At 36.8% G+C, this 17,227-nt stretch overlaps 1 long non-coding RNA gene across 7 annotated transcripts in view; it reads right to left on the bottom strand.

Moving 5' to 3' along the window:
• Positions 1-17,227, bottom strand: part of LOC129059979 (uncharacterized) — a 40,879-nt gene that overhangs the window by 11,388 nt on the left and 12,264 nt on the right. For 3 of the 7 annotated variants that reach the window (XR_008526248.2, XR_008526249.1, XR_008526246.1), the window contains exons 4-5: positions 6,207-6,234; positions 4,502-4,543 (exon numbers count right to left, since the gene is read on the bottom strand). The exons of the other annotated variants lie outside the window; for them this stretch is intronic. This is a non-coding gene — a long non-coding RNA (uncharacterized LOC129059979). The remainder of the gene's footprint in view (positions 1-4,501; positions 4,544-6,206; positions 6,235-17,227) is intronic. 7 annotated transcript variants of the gene reach the window in all.

Genomic DNA, 17,227 nt, shown 5'->3' with positions numbered 1-17,227 from the left:
CCTGAAATTGAGGGCAGTGGGAAAGATAAGAAGACGAAGTAAGAAAGAGAGTTAGATATAAAGTAGATTACAGTTGAAGAAGTAGATTAAACAAATATAGATTGTTAACTGAAATGAGTGATAAGGCAAGAGTCTCAATCTATGGAGGTTTGTTAAGTCAGAGCTTGAGGGTGTGCCTGGAAAAAAATAGGAGTCACAGATGCCTCTGTGGTCAATGTTAGCTGAAGGGGTTTTCAAGAGATTTAGTATTTACACATTTCCTTAATGTGGGAAAGACATGTAGTGGCAGATAGGCAGAAGAATGACTGATCTCATCTTTGTTCTGTACCTAGGAAGAGAAGTATTATCAATCAATGTGGAATCTAAGGCTTTAATTTTAGGAGCTAGACTTGGATCACAGATCTTTAAATTGACACATTCTTGTTTTATGAGAAGATATGCATATTGAAACATTTTGAGGCCAGAAAGCATCTGGAGATGCCTGATTGTCTTTTTTGTGGGAGTCTGGCTGATGTATATAAAGCTTTGACAAAGGTTGTGAAGTAGCAGCTATTAATTTGGAAAAAAGATGGCAGTTTTAAGTGACTCCTTAACTTTCCCTTTGGCATAATTAGTTTGGGGGTTCTGAGATTTCTTTTTCCTTTCTAAGATATAGATATCACATACAGATATACCCAACACAAATGGGTGCACATACATGCACACACACACATGCTATCACGTTAAACATTTTGGTTAAATGGAAGCAGCTGAAGTAAATAATGGACTTTCAAAAGTCAAGAAGTATAGGTTATTTTTTAAGAGGATGGAATCTGGTAGGCAGAAGGGAAAGTGTGAGTCAGTGGTACAGAGGATGAGAATTTGAGAACATATTACTATAGGACCTTGAAGAATATGGAAGGTGTAGACAAAGCATGGTAACTTCATATGGAAGAAGAATTCTTCAGCTTCTCAGTTGCTCCTTCCAGCCGTGGTCTTCGACAAAGTCCTCAGAGAAACAGACTCCCAGACGACCCTGGCCATTCCCTGGCAACGGCCAGGTTTGCCATTATCCAGTCACTCTGAGACCTGTTACCAGGCCTGGAAGTCTTAAGAAGTCAGGGATAAAGTCAGAGGTCTTGGGGTGCAGTGCCCTAGCTTTCTAATATTGGGAGCTCCCCTTGCTAAGTGAGAAAGACTCCCAATTGACCCACTCTCTTTCATCCAACTTGGGACATTGGCTCCGTTTCCACCTGATACACAGGGCCTGATGGTCAGGTCCAGGACTGCTACAGATGTGCATCTGTAGCACAGGATTGTGGGCAAAAGCTTCATAATACCCAAATCCCTTAAACTCCTGTAAGTCACAGGAGATGGGGAAACTACCCACTTCATTCTTGGATTCCAAGAAGGCCCTAATTCTGAGGCCTACAGTTTCCAGGGTGCTAAGAAGGGAGTAAATTTATCTTTGGGAGCTTCCTCACTACATCCCACTGCAGGTTCTGAAAGATGTCCTTGTTACAGAGACTGAGGGAAGGCTCTACTCCCCCTCACCTCTGCTCCCAACTCTGTCCTTCCCCTGCTTGCAGCCTCTGTTGGTTGATTTATGCCAGATCTCTTAACTTCTATGTATGCAAACCAGTGTGAGGCTCAAGCCCTTTAATAGAGGCCCCTTAAGGTGGCTTCTTAGCCCTATGTTGTTTTAACCTCTGGATGCCATGGGACTCCCTCCAGGAACTCTTTTATGATGATGGTACATTGAACATAAAGGAAGATATAGATACACGAAAATGTTAAGTTGCAGAAGAGGAAAGATTGGGGAGCTCACATAAGATGGCTTCAATATTCTCAGTGGAGGAGGATTGGAGGTAATTTGCTTTTAGTTAAGAGGACAGAGTAGTGTTAGAGGGCCCAGGAAACTTAAAAATAAGGCTTGGAATGACAGGCTGAGGGAAATTATGAGATTCAACATATTAATACAACTCTACTCAACAATAGTTGAAGACTCAGAATGGGTTAGTACAATGTCTTCAGTAGAGATTTCTTTATTCCTCTAGAAAAGCTGGACGGTCTAACAGTAGGAGCAGAGAAAAATGACACTGAGTTGTACCCTGACCTGGGAGATGCCATGTGGGGATAGCAGAAGATAAAAAGTCCTAGGGATACTAGAGGTGGTAGAGACATCTTTCAATGTTGTGACTATCACACAAGAAACAAAGCAGCAAGGGAGGAAGATAATGAGAGCCGAATGATTTGGTTCGAGTTCAAGGTTTTAAAGAAATAACAGTTGGGGGTGATTTTACAGAGAGGTTGAAGTGTAATTAAGATCAAAGTCACTGGTGAATGTAAAAAAATATGTGGTGAAGCCAAGACTTTAACAGGTTGTTCAGGAATAGAATTGTGAGTAAAACAAAAGCAAAATTAAATATCATCTCCAGCACACCACAACCACCGCTACCACTCATCACCACCAACACTAACAGCAAGAACACAATCTGTTTGCCACATGTATAAAGCACTAGGCAATTTAGCAGAGTGTCCCAGAGGGTGAAGCATAAATTAAATAAAGGGAGTGGATTATTCAAATTACATGAATTCCAAAAGGAGAAGTTGTTGGAGGATGGGGGTAACAATATTCGCTGGAGTAAAAGTGAGTTATGTACAGTCCATTTGTGAAAAATACCATGTTATCAGGTTTCACATGAATGAAAGATGTCAAAAGAGTATTTGAAAAAAATTTCTGAAGGGTGTTTATGGGACAGAGGAGAGGGCTGGGCAAAAAGTAGTAAGAGGGGAATTGGCCTGGAACTGATGATGCTATAAATGAGAGAAGGCAAGAAGTAATAGTGGTGAAAGATTTGGAAGGGGCTTTTGAGAGAAATGAAAGTAAAAGAGAAGGAGAAAAACAAAATAATGCTGCTCGTGGGGAGGATCACCGAAGGCTAGTAGAAGGGCATTTATCTGGAAATCTGAATAGCGAAAGCATTCAAATAAAGGAATTGTTATAAAAGGATTATGTGTGGTCATCCATTAAAAAAGAAGTCATACCAATGTACTGTTTAAAAATGATTTGCTGGAGTACTGAGGCTAAGTAATGGTGTAATGCAGAAACAGTGGTCCCTAAAAACTTGGTTTGTGATGGCGAGTTCACCTAAGTCATGGGATATAGAATCCAAGAATGAACTTTAAGACAAGCAACACTGTAACTAATAATAGTTGAGAAATCAGAAATGATGGTTCCTAGTTGCTATATCTTAGCAGGTAAAAAAAGTGTTTCAATGTGTTGAATTACTGTTAGGCAGATATCTAATTTTTAATAGATAGGCAGAAACATTTCCCTAATAGATATTTTAACTCTTGATTTTTCTACCTATGTATCTAAAAATAATATTTTCCTAAAAGTAAATTAATGCTTTGAAACATTAAAATTACACACACACACACACACTTTGTTACTCTGTAGGAGATAGAAAATCCAAGAGCTAAAATTTGGGAGATGGCAGGGCTACGTCACATTAAGTGGTAGAAGTGAAAGGCCCTTTGGGAATAAATGCATCTAACTCCAGAAATATTGCTACTCTTGAAACAGATCAGATCCTGTTCATTTCAAGTAAATGATCTTTGAAATTAGTTTCAAGTTTCTAGTCAAGAAAGTAGATATGAGATTCTACCTCTATAAATTTACCTCCCATTACAAAATGAGCAATAGTAATATTGTCTTTGAAGCCACAACTATTTTTAGTTCAAGTAACATCTTATGTAGCATCTTTGAGAACTCATTTTTTTCCATGAAAATAGACTAACTATTTAAGGAATATAGAGAGCACAGAACATGGGTAAAGACATACTGTTTTGGGCTGGGCATGGTGGCTCACGCCTGTAATCCTAGCACTTTGGGAGGCAGAGGCAGGCAGATTGCCTGAGCTCAGGAGTTCGAGACTAGCCTGGGCAACATGGTGAAACCCTGTCTCTATTAAATTAAAAAAAAAATTACCTGGGTATGGCAGCATGCACCTGTAATCCTAGCTACTTAGGAGGCTGAGGCAGGAGAATTGCTTGAACCCAGGAGGCGGAGCTTGCAGTGAGCTGAGATCGCGCCACTGCACTCCAGCCTGGGCGACAGGGTGAGACTCCATATGAAAAAAAAAAAAAAAAAAAAAAAAAAAAAAAAAAAAGGACATACTGTTTCTCTAACGTTTGCAATGTGTTTCACATTTGGATGTAATTGACTTCGCTTATGTTTTGGAGTTTTTGTTGTCCCTCCACCTGCCTTGGAAGACTTGTAGAAAATTACAGTTTTGTGAGATTCCAATGCAAAGGAAATCATTTGGTTTTACTTTAAGCAACTCTTAAGTAGGTAAGAGTATTAGGATTCTCCAGAGAAACAGAACTAAATATGTCTATATATGTATATAAAATATATACTTCTATATAAATCTATATCATACATGCAAACACACACACACACCCACACATGCACGTGCACACATACACAGAGAAATAAAGTAAAAAAGTGGCTCACATTATTGTGGAGGCTGGAGTCCCAAGATCTGCAGTGGGCAAGCTGTAAACACAGGAGAAGTCATGGTACAAGATTTAGTCCAAGTTGGAAGGGCTGAGAACTCAGAGTCAATGATGTAAGTTCCAGCCTGAGGGCTGGAGAAGATCAATGTCTCAGCTCAAGCTGTCAGGCAGGCTAAGTACCCTGTTAACACAACCATTTTGCTCTATTCTGATCTTCAGTTGATTAAATGAGACCCACACTCATTGGAGAAGGCAAGCCACTTTACTTAATTTACCAATTCAAGTGTTACTATCACCCAGAAACATCCTCACAAAAACGCCCAGAATAATGTTTGACCAAATGTTGGGAACCCCATTGCCCAGTCAAATGAACCCATAAAATTAATGGTCACAATTGGAGAAATAATCATTTGTAACTGCTGTGCCAAATTCTTTCTGTAGTTTTGTCTATACCATGGCTAGACATGTGCATGAAAGATATTTCATATTGAAAGATAAATATGTTTAAAGAATAAATATCATTATGAAAAACTTGCTTAAGACTCTGGTATTATCGTGTGTGTGTGTGTGTGTGTGTGTGAGAGAGAGAGAGAGAGAGTTGGGATCTCTCTCTGTCTCACAGGCTGGAGTGCAGTGGTTCTATCATGGCTCGTGGGAGCCTCAAACTTCTGGGCTCAAGCAATTCTCCCATCTCATCATCCCAAGTAGCTACGACTACAGGTGCATGTCACCATGTCTAGCTAAAGTTGTTTCTTTTCATTTTTGTAGAGGCAGGATCTTGCTATGTTGCCCAGGCTGGTTTTGAACTTCTGGCCTAAAGTGATCCTCCTGCCTTGGCCTCCCAAAGTGGTGGGATTACAGACGTGAGCCATCATACCCATCCTCCTATTATCTTTTTAACATTTTTGCTTTCTTTGAGATTTTATATACTACAAAGAATGTCAAGTTGGGTAGATTTATTGTAAATAGAATAATGTATCTCTGGATTTTTGTTTATAGCATTAAAGACTTCAATAAAGATTTATACATTATCTCTGAGTTGTGTGCCTGTTATCTAGTATGTTTTACTGTGCTCTGCTTACACAATAAGCTGCCATTGTCTTGAGTGATTTAATCTATTTCTTCTGTCTCTCTCTCCCTATGTGTATGTGTGTATGTGTGTGTGTGTATGTGTGTATGTGTGTATGTGTGTTTGTGTTGTTTACACCTGACTCCCTATTGTAAAATTTCAGAAATATAAGCTGAATAAAATGAGCTAACATACTGCCCAAATGGAAAATGTTTAACAACCTAATAAATTATTTATTTCTGCAAGATGCACAGAACCAAGTGAATATAGTCTATTCGTGAAGGAGACAGGTTACCTTAGGAATTATTTGTATAACTAAAAAAATATAAAGAATGACACATTTTGTTCAAATAAACAAGAAGTGTCAAACATTTTTGATCATTAAAAATGATTTGCTTAGGACATCTTTCTAAGCTGGACACATTTCAACAGCATGATATTTTGAGACCTACTAGCATTTCTATTTAGGATTCACTAAGCACAGCATTCCACTGGTTAAAATATGTATACATGTATGCAAGTATGCTTTATTTACTATTTTACATTTGCAGAGGAAATAGACTCAGAGAGGAGCAACAAAATATGGCATCCAAAGAAATGACCCATGCTTGGAAACAATTTTCATTTCATTTACCTGGGTAGTTCAATCAAAAGAAGGAAGCCTGTGTACTTCGAACAAAGTGAGGGCACCACCAGGTTCACAAACATTATGGAAAAAATTTAAGAAAAGAGTTATGTTTTTGTACTTTGCACACACCACGACAAATTGCAATTATTTGCTATCATTGTTGGAGAGACAATAGTAAAAGTAAAAACTATAGAAAACCTGAGACTCTCTAACAAAAAGACAAGTTCTGACTTAGCCCTGATGATTACCATTTGGGTTGGCAAGCCTAATATTACCAGATAGTTCTTATTTTTCTTTTTCTTTTTTTTAATTTCACTTTAAGTTCTGAGATACATGTGCAGAACGTGCTGGTCTGTTACATTGGTATACATGTGCCATGGTGGTTTGCTGCACCTTTCAACCTGTCATCTAGATTTTAAGCCCCACATGCATTAGGTATTTGTCCTAATGCTCTTCCTACCCTTGCCCCCTACCCCTTGACAGGCCCTAGTGTGTGATGTTCCCCTCCGCGTCCATGTGTTCTCATTGTTCAACTCCCACAACTCCTTAAGCTGATAAGCAACTTCAGCAAAGTCTCAGGATACAAAATCAATGTGCAAAAATTACAAGCATTCCTATACACCAATAATAGACAAGCAGAGAGTCAAATCATGAGTGAACTCCCATTCACAATTGCTACAACAAGAATAAAATACCTAGGAATACAACTTACAAGGGATGTGAAGGACCTCTTCAAGGAGAACTACAAACCACTGCTCAACAAAATAAAAGAGGACACAAACAAATGGAAAAACATTCCATGCTCATGGATAGGAAGAATCAATACCGTGAAAATGGCCATACTGCCCAAAGTAATTTATAGATTCAATGCTATTCCCATCAAGCTACTATTAACTTTCTTCACAGAACTAGAAAAAACTACTTTAAATTTCATAAGGAACCAAAAAAGAGCCTGTATAGCCAAGACAATCCTAAGCAACAAGAACAAAGCTGGAGGCATCATATTTTTCATGAAAGCTGGAAATCAAAATTCATTTGTGAAATCTATTTTTATACATTGAGAAACAACCAAAATCTGAAAATGAAAACATTCTGTGGGCTAAATATAGTCTGCCAAACACAACATGTCAGCCAGTTTACACAATTTATGTAAGAGTATGAGGACTCTGGCGTCTAACCCAGTTCCATTAGTTCATTGTGGTTTCCATCCTTAAATAATATCTATCTTTAGGATATAATTGAGGAGTTAATAATAACAAGCAAACATTCATAAAATCCTCACTATATATCAGACACTATGGTATGTACTAAATACCTTATCCCATTTAATCCTCACAAATTGCAGAACTAATATTAATCTTGCTTCAGCTGAGAAAATTGAAGATTAGAGGTAAGGAATGTGCCTAAATTCACCAAATTAATAAAGTTGGGTAAAACATCTATCACAGCAATGACAAACTCAGTAGTAGCAATCATTATGATTACTTCTAGCTGAGCAAAGTTCTGGTCATGGAGATATTTAGTGACCGTTCTCAAAGTTGCCCATGTGTTGAGTATTAGGCAACAATACCACAGACATTCCCCTTCAAACTAGTTCTTTTTCATCAAGCCAGATTGCCTTGAGTTTTAAAGTGTCTTGTCTCTGAGTTCAGTTATTTCAGTGAGCTTCATCAAATGCAATAAGGCTTTTCTTTTTGTCTCCCTCCATCTTTACCTAATCAATGTGTCAGCAGTGCATGAAGCAATTTCCTCAAGAAAGTGGGTGGAAGAAATTCTGTAGTCATATGCTTCTTCAGAAATCTTTTCTTTTAAAGTGATTTCATGAGCATATATTGCTTTTCTGATGTATTTCTTAAATCTTTTGCTTGTACATCAAAAAGAACCTCATTATGCATATTTCTTTCTTTTACTTTGAAGATTTAAGAGGAAAATATTGGTTTACTTACACACTTCCCGAAATACCTCAAAATCTTAGAGAAGCCTGATAATCTATCTCCAGGGCCTCTAAAGGAACATAACTCCTTTACCAGAGAATGGTTATCCAAGTTTCAGAGTTTCTCAGTAATAAAATGTCAAGAATCATGACTTTCTTGAAGTTAAATGCCACCTACTTCAGTCCTTTTCTTAAGTGTTTTCCCTGCAAAAATGTTAAGAAAAGTGATAACTCCTAAAGCTACTTATCCTCACAATTGTCTCTTTTCACATTATGCATCATGAGAGACAATTTAACATTTCTTTATCATCAAGGCACAAATAGTAATGTTCACTCAGAGGTCCTGGTCTTTAAGCTAAGCTCGGTTATTCTAGAATCCAAACTTGGAAATAAGATTTAATGGAGTGAAAACTGGAACTGTATCGAGTGTCACACAATTTGTGTGTGTGAGATTTCATGTCAGTGATTATACAGCAGATATTGTTGCCCTGTGTGATGCCAGTTATTGGGCAGTCAGCCCTGAAAGTTCAAGATTCACATTTTTATTTTTGTTAATACTGCAAATCATATTGTTATTCATAATTATTGGTGTCATTACTTTTCTCAAAACACCTATATTTTTGTTTTTTGTTTTTTGTTGTTTTTTTTTTCTGAGACAAGGTGTCACTCTGTTGCCCAAGCTGGAGTGCAATGGCACGATCTCTGCTCACTGCAAACTCTGCCTCCCTGGCTCAAGCCATTCTCCTGCCTCAGCCTCCCAAGTAGCTGGGATTACAGGCGCCTGCCCAGCCAATTTTTGTCTTTTTAGTAGCCATGGGGTTTCACCATGTTGGTCAAGCTGGTCTTGAACTCCTGACGTCAGTTGATCTGCCCGCCTCCGCCTCCCAAAGTGCTGGGATTACAGGCGTGAGCCACCAGGCTTAGCCAAAAATACCTAATTTTTAAAATGAAGGCAAGCATTTTTCTGCTGGGGAGCATAAGCTATATAAAAATACAGTTGTCTTTTATTTGATAATTTGTCATATATAGTCTAAGAATTATTTGAAAAGATTCATTCGCTTTCTATCTTGACTCGTGTATATCATTGCCATTTTCATTAAAAAATAAACTGTCTTTATATAAATAGCCATGAATTTTTCAATACTTTTATTCCTAAAACATACTATCAAAGAGAATTATACTTAGTGAATACAAATAGGCCAGAGTTGTCAGGAATTTTGTAGACAACTATTATTGAAACTAGAACCATAGTTGCCAATTAATATTGAGTAATAAATATGGCTTCATTGGTAGAGTTATTTGGAACACTGTTTTTATAAAACTCAGGATGTAGATTCGAATCTAAAGTGATCCAATTAATTTTGCTCAAAAGAAAAGTTTTAGATTTTAATCTTAATTTAGGCTATATGTAAATTATTGCTGGCATGTAAGATTCAGTAAAACCGTACAGTCAATTTTGTGAAAATCCATCCGTATTTTTGCATTAGAAGCATAGAGTTATAGAATTGGAGAATTGAAGTCGGTTTCAGAATTCATCTGATCCAATTTCTCTAGGAATCTCTTCTTTAACACCCCTGGCGAATACTCACCCAAAGCCTCATAAACTCTTCTATGAATGAGTGGTTACTTCTCATGGAAAGCATGCCCTATTATTGAGATGCCATAGCAATAAGAAACTCTTTTTGAGTTAAATATTAAAATAAACTGTTGGCTGGGCACGGTGGCTCATGCCTGTAATCCCAGCACTTTGGGAGGCCGAGGCGAGCAGATCATGAGGTCAGGAGTTCGAGACCAGCCTGGCCAACATGGTGAAACCCTGTCTTTACTAAAAGTACAAAAATTAGCCAGGCGTGGTGGCAGGCACCTGTAATCCTAGCTACTAGGGAGGCTGAAGCAGGAGAATTGCTTGAACCTGGGAGGCGGAGGTTGCAGTGAGCGGAGATCGTGCCATTGCACTCCAGCCTGGGCGACAAGAGCAAGACTCTGCCTCAAAAAACAAACAAAACAAAAATAAAAAATAAAATAAAATAAACTGTCTCCCTAGCATATCCTTACAATTTAATTCCTGCAGAATTTCCTCCATTATTTACATGACTGCCTTCCAAATACTAAAGGACAATTTTTGTACTTTCACCTCACGAATTCTTACAACTATTACTTAAATAATATAGTTCAAACCTTTTACCAAACAGGTCATATTTCCCTAAAACATACTAGAGTTTATTAATTTGCATCTTTAAATGAAGCACCAAAATTGGTCACCATGTTCCACATGTACTCTGACCAGCAGAACCTACTGGGACTATCACTTCCTGTGACCTAACTATAAGCTTCTATCATCATATTCTGAGTAGATACTTTTATTTGAGAGTAACATCATTTGATTTATTTATATTAAATCTGAAGTCCTGGATACCCTTTTGGTAAACATTAAAATATGATTAACTGACCATATTTTTCCATGTGCAACCAGACTGTGTGGAAGATTCAAGTTTAATTACAAATTCCTGTGCTTCACATATTTGTTGGCTTCTTTGCCTTTGTTCTTATTTTCCACTCCTTTCACATGTGTTTACTTTATAAAAAGAGATTAGTTGAGAACTAATGAAACATTTATATAAGTGCTTCAAAGGTCAACCTCATTTGTCCGTTCATAAGTGGATTCTCTATGTCTATAACTCATTCAAAGCATCAGTCAATTAAGCAGTCATTAAACTCAACTATAATTTCTGAATAATTACCATGTTCAAAGCACTGGTACAAAGAAGAAAGAGAGAAGATTTGTCCTTATAGGCCCTTCTCCAAGTAACTCATTATCAACTGGGGATAAAAGACATAAAATCACAAGGTAGTGGTGCAGTGTAAAAAGTAAAATACATCTATACACCGTCTATCCATCAGTCATACACTGGGACCATTAATGACATACTAGATATTTGTTCTAATTTTCTAGTGCAGAGATTATTCTCCTGCAAAAACAGAAGTTGAAAACGAATTGGAAATTGAGTAATATCTTCCTGTCTTCCAGCATTTTCAAATATTTTGAAATTTTCTTGTTGTCTTTCCAGTTTTACTTCACTGTGGTCAGAGAATATACTCTTGCTTTAAATTTGTGGAAATGTGTTTTGTGGCTATGTTATCTATTTTACTTTATGTTCTATAGATAGTTGAATAGGTTTTCTGCTATTGTTGAGTGAAATGTTCTGTAAATGCTAATTAGATCTTGTTGATTTAGTTGTCTGTAAGTTCTCATCACTGATTTTTCTCTTTAGTTGTTGTATCAATTGTTGAGAAAGGGTGTTGAAGTTCTTAACTATAATTCCAGATTTGCCTCTTTCTCCTTCTAGTTTCTATCAGTTTTTGCTTCATCTAGTTTGCATCCGTATTGTTTGGTGCATATGCATTTGGGATTGATATTTTTTTCTTGTTAGTTTAACTGTTTTATCATTATATAATGTCCCTTTCTGTCACTAGTAAATTTTATTTTTTCCAAAGTCTACTTTATCTTATGCTAATATTACTACTCCTGCTTCCCTCTGATAAATGTTTAAATATCTTTTTCCATACTTTTACTGTTAATCTGCTTATGTTGTTTTATTTGAAGTGAGTTTCTTGTACACAGCATATAATTTGGTAATGTTTTAAAATAAATCTCTTTTAATTGGTGTTTTTGATTCCATTTACTGAAATATATGTTTCAGTTACAGCATTTTCATTTCCAAATTCCCCATTTTGTTTTTCTTTATACCTTTTTTTTTTTTTTTTTTGCTGAGCTTTTCTAGTTTTTTGTTGTTGTTGTTTCAAGCATTTTTGTAATTGCTCATTTAATCATTTTTACCATGGCTGCTTTAAAATTTCTCAGATTATTGTAACCTCTTTGTCATCTCAGTACTGACATCTGTTTTATTTTAAAATTTATTTATTTTGTTGCATATATATATTTAATTGAAAAATGAAGATTGTATATATTTATGGTGTACAACAAATTATGTATACATATATATACACACATACATAAACACACACACATTAGCTATACATACACATTATGGAATGGTTAAATCAAGTTAATTAATATATGCATTACCTCACATGCTTATCTTCTTTTTGTGGTGAGATCACTTAAAATCTCTATTGGCAATTATCAAGTATACGATAAGGTGTTATTAACTATACACACCATGTTGTACAAAAGATCTCTTGAACTTACTTCTCATATATAATTTAATTTTTGTCTCTTTTGACCAATATCTCTCCATACCCTCCTGCAACACACACATCACACTTCGGCCCCACTCTACTCTCTGCTTCTATGAATTCTAGTTTCTTAAATTTTTACATTTAAGTGAGATTATTTTTTAGGGATAAATAGTATTCCATTGTGTTTATATGTTACATTTTATTTATTCATTTTTCTTAGCCCACTCAGAAGGCTATAACAAATAACCTTATACTGGGTAATTTACAAACAACAGAAATTTATTGCTCACAGTTCTGGAGGCTGTGAAGTCTAAGGTCAAGGCACCAGGAGATTTGGTATCTGCTGAGGTCCTGTTCCTCATAGATGGCACTTGGTGGATGCGTCCTCACATGGCAGAAAAAAGACAGCTTTTTTCAACCTCTTTTATAAAGGCACTCATCCCATCAATAAGGACAGAGCCCTCACAACTTAATCACTTTCTGAAAACCTTCACCTCTTAAAACTATTCGATCATCAGGGGACAACATCTGAATTTTGGGGAGACACCAACATTCAGACCACAGCATTCTTCCCATGGTCTCCACAAATTCATGTTCTTCTGACATGCAAAATACAGTAATTTCACCCCAGTAGCCCCAAGTCTTAACTTGTTCAAGTGTCAACTCAAAAGTCCAAAATCCAGTCTTGTCTAAACATCATCTAAATCAGTTATGGATGAGATTCAAAGTACGATTTATCTGGAGGCAAATTCCCCTCCAGCTTTTAGCCTGTGAGATCAACTGAGTTAGGTGCTTCCAGAATACAAAAGAGGGAGAGGCATAGGCCAGCAGCCATATCTTCAAAGCTTTGCTGGTTGCTACCAAAGCCCCAGCTCACAGGGATGCCTGGGTACAACTCAAGTTTGAAAGGACACCAAGGTTTTAACCATAGCAACATTGATTCACTGATAGACGCAGATTGATTACATATCTTGCTTATTATGAATAATGCTGCAAATGAACATAAGAGTATAGGTATCTCTTCATTATACTGATTTCATTTCCTTTAGATCCACATCCAGCACTGAGATTGCTGGATCGTATTGTAGTTCTAGTTTGAATTTTTTGAGGGACTTTTATACTGGTTTCCATAATGACTGTCTTAATTTACATTTCCACCAACAGTATGACAGGATTCCCTTTCAATACATTCTCACCAACACCTATTATCTTTGTCTTTTTGATAATAGCTGTTCTAACAGGTATGAGATGACATCTCATTGCGGTTTTAATTTACATTTCCCTAATGATTAGTGATATTGAGCATTTTAAAATACACCTGTTGGCTATTTATATGTCTTTTTTATTTTTATTTTATGAAATGAATGGTTCTTTTTTGAGTAAAAGGTAGCAAAAATTACAGTGGTCAAGAGCATGGTCTCTGAAGTCAGAATGACTAGTGGTGTTCATAGTTATAGCTATACAATTTTTTCCTGTTCATGTATGTTTTTATTGATACATAAAAATTGTACATATTTATGGGAAACATGATATTTTGATGCATGCATACCAAGTATAACGATCAAATCAGGGTAATTAGTGTATCCATCAATTCAAACATTTATCATTTCTTTGTGTTGTGAATATTTCAAATCTCTTTTAGCTATTTTGAAATATACAATAAATTGTAAAATATAGTCACCCTATTTTTGAGGAATGTCTATTTAGGATCTTTGCTCATTTTTAAGTCATGTCTCTTGTTTTCTTACTATCGAGTTTTTTGAGTTTCTTATGTATTTTTGATATTAACTTCTTATCAGGATGTATGGTTTGCAAATATTTTCTGTTATTTGAAATGTTGGCTCTTCATTTTGTTGGTTGTTTTCCTTTGCTATGCAGAATGTTTTCAGTTTGGTGTATTCCCATATGTCTGTTTTTTTATTTGTTTGTTTGTTTTGTTTGTTTTTTTCAGTTTTTTCACCTGTGCTTTGGGGATCATATCCAAAAAGTCCTTGTCCAGACCAATGTCATGGAGATTTCCTCATATGTTTTATTCTACTAATTTTGTAGTTTCTGATTCTACACTTATGTCTTTTTTTCATTTTAAGTTAGTTTGTGTACATATATGAGATAAGGGCCTAATTTCATTCTACTGTATATGTATATCTAGTTCTTCCAATACCATTTATTTATGAGACTCTCCTTTTGCCATTGTGTGTTTTTGACAGTGGTACTGCCATCTTTTGATTGCCTTTAAAAAATTCAGGTTGAGAGCTTCCTGGTTCTTGGTATAATGAATGATTTCTTTTGTTGAAATTTGGACATTTTCATATTATAAGATGATGGATCTTATTTAAAACTTCTTAGCTTTCTCTGATAACAATACAGAAGGAGAAAGTTGGAGCTATTTTATTACAGCAGGTCAAGGTAGCATTCTCATTTCCTATTGCCCTTAATTGACACACAAGAGAAAGGGAGTACTCTTCTTTCTAAGTGGGAGAAGGTGGTCTTGTTAACCCTGGGTGCTGCTGCAAGTCTCTACTTTCCACTAGGCCTCCTCCAACACTTTCCCAGCAAATTCAGGCTTTCCACTGATAGTAGTGACGGAGGAGTGGGAAGGTGAAGGGATGTCCTGGACAGCAGGGACAAAAGTTTCAGCTTCCTAGTTGGCCCTCTTTACATTGCCCAGTAGGGGTTTTGTAGTACCTCTTCACAGCTTCACTACATTGGAAATCTTGGCTCCCCACTCAGCTTTTTCTGGCATGTGGGTGAGGCCACAGTTTTTTTTTTTTTTCAGTGTTTAGCTGTAGTAGAGTGGTTATCTTCTGAAAATTTTCTCTTGCTAGGATGCTCCTTTCCTGGTCATTTGCCTAAAGGGTTTTGTTGGGACTTTTTTTTTTTTTTCATCTGAACTTGTTGACATATCTGGGTTGCAAGCTTCCTGTGATATGTGAGGCAAAACTCGGAGGACTCACCACCATATTGTCCCTCGAGTCTCAAGGTCCCTAGCAAGTCTACGTTTTCTTTACCTTTTGCAATCCTATGTTTGTTTTACACATAGTCTCCAAACATTTTAGTTGCAGTTAGTGGGAAGAATAAGAAACAATAATCTAGTCTATCTTCTCTGAAGTGGCACTCCTGGTGGTAGTTTCCAATACAGTATCTGCCTTTCTCCTTCTCACTGGGAAAACCCCATTTTGGTGGGGGAGACAATGTGCGAAGTTAGAAATACTCATGTCCCTGGATTTCCTTGCCTTTAAAGGTGGCCATGCAATCAAGTTTTGGTCCATGATAAAATACCCACAATCTACTGGGTAAGACATCTGGAAAAACTATTATTCTTCTAATAAAAACAGAAAGATGGAGGGCCATGTTTCTTTTCTCTTCACCTTTTCCCGCTTCTTTCTGTCTGAAATGGGTAATGATGCTTGGAAGTTTAACAGCCAAGAGAGCAAACTGCATGCTAAGATTGGTGGAGCAGGAAGCTAAAAGGAGACTGTGTCCTCCATCAACTCCTTTTATAGCTGTGTTAGCGTCAAGCTTTCTACCTAAGGAGAGTTTATTATGTAAGAAGAAAACAAAGCAAAACAAAATTCTGTTCTTTTAAGCTACGCTAGTTCTGTGCTCTATGCCAGCTGAATTTTGTTGTGCTCACTAAATAGCATCCTGACAGTTATCCACTCTGCTGTCTTTCACTTGATTTCGGAATCATGCTAACTTTCATTTCACCTTCATCTGAAGGCCACTTCCACAAGGATGACTCTCATGCTCTTACCATAAAAGAGAAGTTCTGTTCAGCTGCCCTAGCCAAGTGCCACCCACCTTCGTGCCTCATCTGAATGCAGTGTTTAATTTATGATTCTGTCTTCTTCACTAGCTAACTTCTTAAGGTCAGACATTATGCTTGGTATCAGGTGTAGGCCTGAAACTTCTTAGCTACACAGTAAATGGCTGTCAAAAAGGAAGTTAAAGTTTTTTTTTCCTTGTATAAATATATATATATATAAAAAAAATGGAGAGAGAGTGCGTTTGTATTATTGCAATTTGTATTTGTTATATGCAACTATTTTTCAAGTAATCAGCTCATAGAATATGGCTGTGTTGGCATATTTCACTTTTCTCAGCACTCTTGGAAATAGCTGAGATACTGGACAGGAATTATTGCCAGAGTTATATTAAATAGATTTAATTAAAACAACATTAATTCATTTCTTCTTTGTGAAATTGGCAAGTCCACTCTTCCCATGGTGCCAAATTTTGGATATATATGTATTTTGTATCTAGAAACTAGTTTACAGAGCCTGAAGGTGTGGGAGAGCTTCCTGGACAGATTTTCTAAATATTCTGCCTCCCTAAAGTTCTTATGTGATAAATGGAATTGTCCTTCTGGGATCCATTTTGGAACCACTAAGTGCTCGCAGTTTGGCTGCCTGCGTGATGCTAGGATGCTTTTATGACCATCCTAAACCCTCATGATTTTGCTGGAGAAGGGGTGAACTACTTTTCCTTTCTGCTGAAGTCGTCATCTTTTATTTCCATTACTAGAGACTACTTCCCATTTCACCCCTCCTTTAACTCTTGGATTGACTTTTTTGAGAAGATAAAGTGATCCTAAGGGATACCTCAAGTCTGGCAGCTCTCTAAATGCAGCAACAGTAACTCCCAGAACAGGTCTTCTGGAATACCCTGAGGGACGTGGGAGGCTTCTGAAGTAGAGCATGGAAAGAGTGAAGGAATGACCAGTCTGCTAATGTTTGCTTCCTCTTTTCTTGATTGTCATGTGTGGGTCCCTTTAGTGTTTGTATCTTCTTTAAGAGGCATGTAATACACAAACTGTGTCCATATAAGATTATGAACTTCATTGGTAAATGTTGTGTGTGTTCTGACTGCTGCTCCACCAACTAACTGGTCATGC

This window comes from Pongo abelii, chromosome 5, assembly GCF_028885655.2.
Source record: "Pongo abelii isolate AG06213 chromosome 5, NHGRI_mPonAbe1-v2.0_pri, whole genome shotgun sequence".
NCBI classification, from domain to species: Eukaryota; Metazoa; Chordata; class Mammalia; order Primates; family Hominidae; genus Pongo; species Pongo abelii.
This window is presented reverse-complemented; position numbering and strand designations above follow the sequence as displayed.